Source organism: Fopius arisanus, unplaced genomic scaffold (genome assembly GCF_000806365.1).
Source record: "Fopius arisanus strain USDA-PBARC FA_bdor unplaced genomic scaffold, ASM80636v1 scaffold00158, whole genome shotgun sequence".
NCBI classification, from domain to species: Eukaryota; Metazoa; Arthropoda; class Insecta; order Hymenoptera; family Braconidae; genus Fopius; species Fopius arisanus.
The window spans coordinates 18,036-26,298 of NW_011887897.1; the positions used below are offsets into that span (position 1 = coordinate 18,036).

The 8,263-nt window shown below is 37.6% G+C and overlaps 1 protein-coding gene across 7 annotated transcripts in view; it reads left to right on the forward strand.

Annotated features, from left to right (window-relative positions):
* Nucleotides 1-8,263, forward strand: part of Sms (spermine synthase) — a 184,674-nt gene that overhangs the window by 15,645 nt on the left and 160,766 nt on the right. The gene's annotated exons all lie outside the window — the stretch shown is intronic.

Genomic DNA, 8,263 nt, shown 5'->3' on the forward strand with positions numbered 1-8,263 from the left:
GAGGGTAATCGGAGGCCTCTTGCTTTTCTTTTAAGAACGTGTCAACATATTTATTGAATAACCCATCTATATTACTCTGGCGGTTGTACTGAACAATCTCGTATTGATAAATTTCAAATATTTTGACTACACGATAGCCCTTTTCAACAGCCTTCCGTAATTCATCCATAACCCATGTACCTGTAAACCCCCAATCTTCGTCTGTTTGATGGTCACATGCATCCTGATTCAGTGTTTCACAACATGAGCGACATAACGGAAACATTAAACGTCCATGAGCGCGGTATGCGAGCACAGGGAGGTATAAATTGGCTGGGGCGATAATGCTGCATTTTACAAGGCCCTCCACATTATCGAGATTATTATTGCTGCCTGTTAATGCTACACACTCATCATCTACGTAAACTTGGTGGTGCCCTATCGGGTATTTGCCAGTTTTATTCACGAACGGGTACAAAGATGTAACATCGAGATATTTAATTTTTTCGGTATCTCTTGTATCGTAAAGTGTGACATAATTTTCTGTACGGCCACCAAAGAATGCATCTCGAGGGTTCAATTCTACATTTTTAATGAATGGGTGGTTGTTCAAGAAATCGCCGTTATGCGCGAAATTTTTCAGGTGTTCATCGAAGGCACATTCCCACATTTCGATCAAAGTGTAACTGAGATTGCGAATCATATTAGCTGTTAACATCGTACTTTCATACCGAGTATCAAGTGAGTCCCCTACGCGTAGCTCTCTGTGTCTATTTATTTTATAACATGATTTACACCCATGCCAAAAGCAGCCGTAAAACTGGAAGACCCTCTTTTGCTGGTTTTTATTCTCACAATAGCCATCGACCATCACGCCACACGGCAACCGATATTCTTTAGCGTTACCAGCATGGACAATACGGTTTTCAGAATGCCTTTGCTCTAACAACAACCATGATATAGCTTTCTTTGACTGTGTGCTTGTGTACCTGTACGTGCCGCCTAATGGTAAAATCCCAATTGTGTCAGCCTGCATAAAATTAGTTCTGTAAACTTTGGAGCAAACCGATGCGATAGTACTACATTGGGTGAATGGGCAAATTCCTGTCTTCTTGAGGAGCAATTCACGAAAAAGGATGCATGCACGTCTCAAAATGGTGACGTCCATTCGACAGTAAAATTCCAGCTCTTGTTTGAAATTAAAAACGTAATTCTCATTCAATTTTTGACTGTGCCATTTCAATAGTTTGTCGCGGTCTTTTTTGAACATAGTATCAGGGGAAAAATAGTGTAAATCTGGTAAAGGACCTACGTAGTCAATATTTTCAGGTACGTTGAAAAAGTGAGGAAAATACCCCTTCGCTATATCATTATCGAAGCCGAATGATTTGGGTATCGCTGACAACGGCATGTGGAAGTAATTCAAGCTGTCTAGAAAAATTACGTTACCAACTTGCATTTACATGATTTTTGTACCGTTTAAAACCACGCTCGGGAGGCGTGTTCTTTTGGTGTTCACTAAATAGCGTAAAACGAACTGTGTATCAAAGCTGCGCGCGTTGTGTGCAATGCAAATTACTTTGTCAGTTGAGCGATATCTCGAGAATGCAATATCTACACGGAGAGAAATAATCCAGAAAAATTATCAGAAAAGAAACGTAAAAATTACGTATTGCAACGTAATCTGCGAGCGAAACAAAATTCATTAAAAAATGTGAGTCAAAAAGGAATATTTACAGTATATCTCGTAAATTTTACGAACCGTTCCGTAAAAAATACCCACCCGTCCGGCGCATCCTTGACACGGTCATTTTTCACGAGGCGTTTCGTAAAATTTCCTCTAACGCTTCAGAATTTTTACCATCAGAGGGTTTGTTGACCGGGAATTTTACCAAGCCGTTCCGTAATTTTGTCCCGACGACGTACAGTTTGTCCAACTGGATTTTCTTTTATTGGCAGAATAAAAAAAACCTTTTAAAATATTGAAAAATGAAAACTGAGTTTTTTTTTGTCAAAAATGTATTTGGTAGAAAATGTTGCAAAACCTTAATTCTATTTTTTTAATACCATATTTTAACAATGTGTTTTCCGTTAACAGTCCTAACTATTTGGCTAATGAAACACCCCTTTACATCCTTCGCGTGTAGAACTCTCCAGACGTATTGGTCACTCCCTATTTTGTACGACTGAGTCAATTCATCCAAATAAACATAGTCGAATAACTTAACTATAAATATGCAATCTTCAGTATCCCTATCGATGATAATATTCTTCACGTGGTGAAATAAGAGGCCGTCTTCATAAGGCATTACAATAATATCATGGTTCTTTATCTCGTACTCATCGAATTTTACTTGGCTAATAGTAGAAATAATAGTTTGGAATGATTTGTCAAAAAAAGTTGAGAACGTTGTGATATCATGTATACCATTCAAATGAATCATTTCAACTTTTTTGATTAGATTTTCATCATATACTAGGCTTTTTGGGGTGTAATTGTTTATGAGCCGGTAATTGTAACGCAATTGATGCTTGATAGCAATAGTACGACAAATATTGATCCGACTAACTGCTACTCTAGAAGTAATTTTCCCTTCACGATGTTTACCCTCACATCTTATGGTGGATATTTTCCATAAAGGACCGCATAATAACATAACCCGTGGATAGTGCACCAAAAAATGGTGTTTGGGCTTAAAAGAGCCAGGAAATAAATGAGCTAGAAGTTGCAAATATTCACTGACTTTCACCTCTAAAATTTCTGAAGAATTGGGATGCAGGTTGTAACTTGTAACAATATCGACAATGTCTTTGAGAGATATCAATAATGACCAAACCTCGTCATCTTTGGGAATGAGATGAGCGACGATCAACGGTAAATATCTAATTAATGTAAGCATTTCGCTTGCCGACATGTTAATTAGCTTATTCGCGAGGTGAGAGGCCGTAATTTCAGCTGGTAAATTTTTAATGTGGCCGTAGTTGAACCCTCTTATACGCTCATTCAAATTTGGCAACGTAAACAATTTTTTGATTCTAATATAATAATTGCAAATAAGAGCTAAATCGTAACGACAGATACCCTCCAATATGTCATGAACAACGTCTACATACAAATTGATTAATGGATGAAACCCTCCTAACCCTTGAAGCTTACATTCTGCGATTATACCAGTAAGATTCGAGTCATTTCTCTTAATATCATTCTCATAATTATGAACATCTCGCAATTTGCACTGAGTTTCGTGAGTAATTTCATTAATTTTTTTTCTATCAACTAAGCAAAACCGATAAAATTTTCCATGATTGAAACTTTCAGAAAACCCTAACAAGCTATGTAATCCCAGATTATCTCCAGCGATTAATGCTAGTTTGAAAAATATTTGTTTCTTCCCTGAATAACTCTCTACCTGAATACCCTTTTCTTCTAGGAATATAAGTTCATCTTTTATTACTGAAAATATGACAGCATCGTTGACATATTTTCGATCTAAAGTATTAAAAAGAACAAATAGAAGAATATTCTCTAGTTTAGAACTAAAACGCGGAGGTAGACATGGTATATACGCGTACACAGCGCTGCACTTCGAAATACCCCTGTGAGAGCCCAACACATTATTATTTTCATAATCGTCAAAATAAATTTTTAGGGGTAATACTATTTTTTCACCATCTTGACGTGTTAATTTTTCCCATAAATTTCCCTGCACAAAATTACTAATGATTGTATTATTAGTCTTCAACGACGCCATATAATCGAGGGTTTCATCAATAATATGGGGTAGTTCTAGCAACTTTTTCAGTACTCTACGGAGAGGTATGAATTGGGCTGTTACAGGGAGTTTCGTGAGTTGAAGTGATCTCTTTTTTACGAAATAATCATTTCTCTCGCCTAACAAATATGATTCAGGGGGAATGAATGTACCAAGCTGTTCAAAAGTATTAAAACTTAAAAATTCTGTTTTTAAATCCTTAAAAATATCGTAATGCTTTGCACACGAATTCTTAATTTTTTGTTTTATATTGGCTTTATCGTCGTCCTCGTCAACAATCTTCAAAAGATCCCCTTCGAGTCGCTCTATTGAATTTTTAAGAAGTTTTGAAGTCTCGTTTATAATTTCATTGGATCGAATTCTAGCAATATCGGGGTAGTCATAAAATTTGGTGGCGAATTTAACAACTTCAGGAATTTCAAGTGTAGGAATTATCGGTGTACAAACATTCTCATGGTTAATTATGATAGATTCTACTTCTGACGTCGTACCAGATGTCGACGGGATACAGGGATATTGGTCAGAAAGTTTCATATTTTTCGCACATTTCTGGCTCCGATTTATCATTTTTCGTTTTGGAATTTTTGGTTTCGGTTTTATGGAGGGTACGCGTCGAATACACTCATGCTTCCACAAAATATGTGCTCTAAGCGCACCTAAGGACCTAAAAGTCCGATAGCATGAAGGAAATCCACAACAAAATTTGGTTAATCCAGTGTGGCTGATACGAACATGTCGTAAATATCCATAACGGTCAATTATATGCAACTGACATGTCGTACAGATAAACATGGTAAAAAATGGTGAATGATGGAATAACTTCAAAATTTTGCGGCAAGGACCTGCAGGTTATTCAGCACCCCCCAACCACACATTAATATGGCCCAACAGCACTTCTATTGACCTAGGGCATCGATAATCAGCAGGCAAGTGAATATCATAAAGCCCTTTCTGAATAAATAGCCAAATAGAAGCTACTCGTTGTGGATAACTGCACTGAAGAGCAAAAAATATTTTAAATGTCAAGTCGATTGCATGTAGAATGGAGTCTACAGTATAAATGGTTGGATGATCGAGGGAATCATGGACATATACATATGGTGCTTCTAGATTGTCAAGAGGTCCTACAATTACTGGGATTGGCTGAAACGACAATCTCGCTGCTTGCAAAAGTTGTCTTTGTCTATCAACAGTGGGTATGATTTCGGCTGCAGTCTGAAAATAGGATTAAACAAATATAGTTGCATCCACGCATAATATAAATGCCTTACTGCTCCAATGCTAATTCCTAAATCTCAACAATACCTGAACATGAATAATGAAGGCTTCTTTACGTTCTTCCTGAGTTAATCGTCCCCTAATCGCGCCTCTGTTGTTACTTGCAGGTGATATGAGATATGGGAGTAAATGTAAAATCACAGCATCTCTATTATCTGAAACATGTAGGGAAAATTACAGAAAGTTGTATATTAATTTCATCAAAACCACCTTAACCAAATATTTATCTATTCATCAAGAATTATCATTTTTTCTCAGTTCTTCGTCGAATATTATAGCAAACACTGTCATGACTGCCTCATAAGCTACTCACGCAATAACATTTGAGGAACATCATTTAAATAACCTCGGTCAATAGGACTCAGTTCATTGCACTGCTGGAGCAAAGTGAGGAGGTTAGGCCTAAGTGTCTCCCAACGTTCAAAAAATTCATTAGCTCGTCCAGTATATAATCGATCAAAATCACTCTGTAGCTAAAATCAATTACACTCATTATGATCTTTGATGGACTCTGCATTCACTCAAACTCACCAATTCAGCACCCAAGGCTACCTTCAAGCACGGAAAATCCGTGTAATACTGATTCACAGTTCACCCGCCTGTAAGACGTTGATGACGGAGACCATGACATGTCCTCCAATATTCCCTTACTTGATCAGGCGAACCATCATGACTTTTTAACCACTCTGCACTTGCGATTCCATCTTTAGCTAGGGGCTGAGCGACACCAATGTTGCGAGGGATTGCTGCATGTCTTAATAATCCTTTCTTTTTCAGTTTTCTTTTCAAATAATCCCAGTGTTCATATAAAATTCCTCCGGGTGGAATCCTTGCTCCATTTACATTGGCATACTGCCTGTCGTATACCCGGGGACTTTCTCCAACGAATACTTCGCTGATATGTCTCGCACAATCTACGAATTGACCAGGGGTTATGCGAAATGTTGGTAAGCACGTGAGCCCTTCCTCCCGATATACTCTATCGAACTGATGGTCTTTTTCTTTTCGCAGGATTATACGGCTCAATAAGTTTCTTGAAACTTTATCAAGGGTTCCATTTTGCTCGTAGGCTTTGATGATCGTTTTAAAATCAGCGTCATCCAACAAATGTTGAAAAAGAAGCTAGAATAATAAAAAACAATCGAGCTATTATTTCTTGGAACGCAATAATAAATTTAATTGCATGAAATATTTGTTCAATTAGCTTACATGTCGTCTGATGACTGCCCGAGCAAAATATTCCTCTGCAGCCTTGAAAATCAAATTTTTAGTTTTCACTATCGAAGTTTTCAATTTCGTCGCGATGGAATATTGGTGAAAGAAGAAATAAGAAAGAAGAAGCAAGAAACGAAAGTTAGTAAGGCTTAAACAGAAATATGCAGTAGACCCCGATTTTCGACAGGAGAATATAAAGATTTGAATAGAAAAAAAAAACAACAGCAAAAAGTATGTTCGTCTAATGTTTTTGTTAAAAGAAAAATGGACACCGCGAATTCCTGTTCTTCTTTCGGCGAGCAGTATAACTTACCATTGTTACATTTACTGTAAAAAATGAAAAAAAAATGAAACAAAATTGGAGAATGTGCAAGAGTACAAAAGAAATAGACTAGAGTGACATTCCCTGAGTATAACACAAAACTACTGCATGTTAATTTTCTTTTACAGCTTTTGGCGTGGATAACACATGAGAAGGGTGATAATGATCTCCATCGATCACGTTTCCCTCATTTTGGGGCATGTGATTTGAGAGGTTATGAGCACGTGAAAAAAAGTTATCGAAAATAATGATGGGGTCAGACTTTACATGACTATTAATTGAGGTCACGCAGTAAATGAGAAATAATAATTAATGAATGCACTTACGGTTTTTCAGTCCTCCCAAAATTTTTCTCGCCAAGTGGTTTATCAGTGTGCCCACGTGTTTTTCACACTAGAGATAACCCGGAAATGACCGAGTTCGACCAATTATTCAGACAATTTCTGTTAAATATGACAAGTTCCGGAAAAATTACGAACTATCTTTGTAACTTTGTCCGTCACGCACCTTAAATTTTCACGCGAATTTCGTATTTTTTTTCTTACATTATGATAAAAATTAACCGAAACCGCGTTTCGCTAACGCATTACGTGAGTTGCCACGTAATTTTTTTGGAATATTTCTCTCCGTGTACTAGTCCAGCAACAGCCGTGCGTTTATTCTGAAACACATACTCGCGTTTCCCACAACTAGAGCAATTTTTATCCAAATCATTGTCATGACAACACTGTGTACATACTTTTTGTACAACGGAGAAATTAGGAATATGCAATTTTGTATCGGTATCACCACGTACAGGAACATTCTGTTGCGTTTCAAAATTATAAAATATGAAAATTGTGCGTTGTTGCTTACGCGTCTTCAAGGGTAGCATATAACAGTGGTGATTTATTTCACGTTTACAGCCGCACACTCGACAGAAAACTATACCACACTCGTGTTCTTTATCTTTTTTTCCTAAACGGATGAGCTTAAAACATAACTGGCACACACACTTTAAGGGAACCACAGACAGTCATACTTGACTTTTTACCTTTCAATTTTGCTGATCCCTTCTTCGAATGTTGTTCGAGACAGTGTTGATTGAAAAACCAACGATTGCAGGCGTTACAAACTACACGCTGTAGATTTTGGCAAATGGACTCAGCCTTACACCGAGGACATTTGTCAGGACAACGATGTTCTATATTATCTGTGAATGCTCTGTTACACAGGTCACAGAATCCGCGTCCTGCAATGGCACCTTGTAAGTTGAGGATCTGATTGAGGATATAAAATAAAGAGTGTGTGTTTAACAGAGCCATGACGTTCTTTAACCCTCTTGCGACCATCAAAGACAGGCAAGCCTCCTTTACCGAATGTTAAAAATTCATAGACTACGATGGCGGTCTTCCGCGGCAGGTAGTAATTTTGAAAAGCATGAATTTCTCTGATTCCACTACCGTTTTCAGGGATCGTAACCCCACTGAGCTGTATTAATTTTACTGCCTCTTTTCGCTGAGTATCACGAGTTTTATTAATGACTGCTTTCTATCGCCTTTGTACATCACCCGTTCTAATTTCTCCGCGCTCGGCGTGAAGTTGAGCAACAACTAGAGAACGCGGTAGACAAAGGTTATCAATATTCGAAATGGTTAGGATAGAACGCTTGAAAATGTCCTCGTACGTGAGCTGTGTTCGCCCTGAACCTTCAATA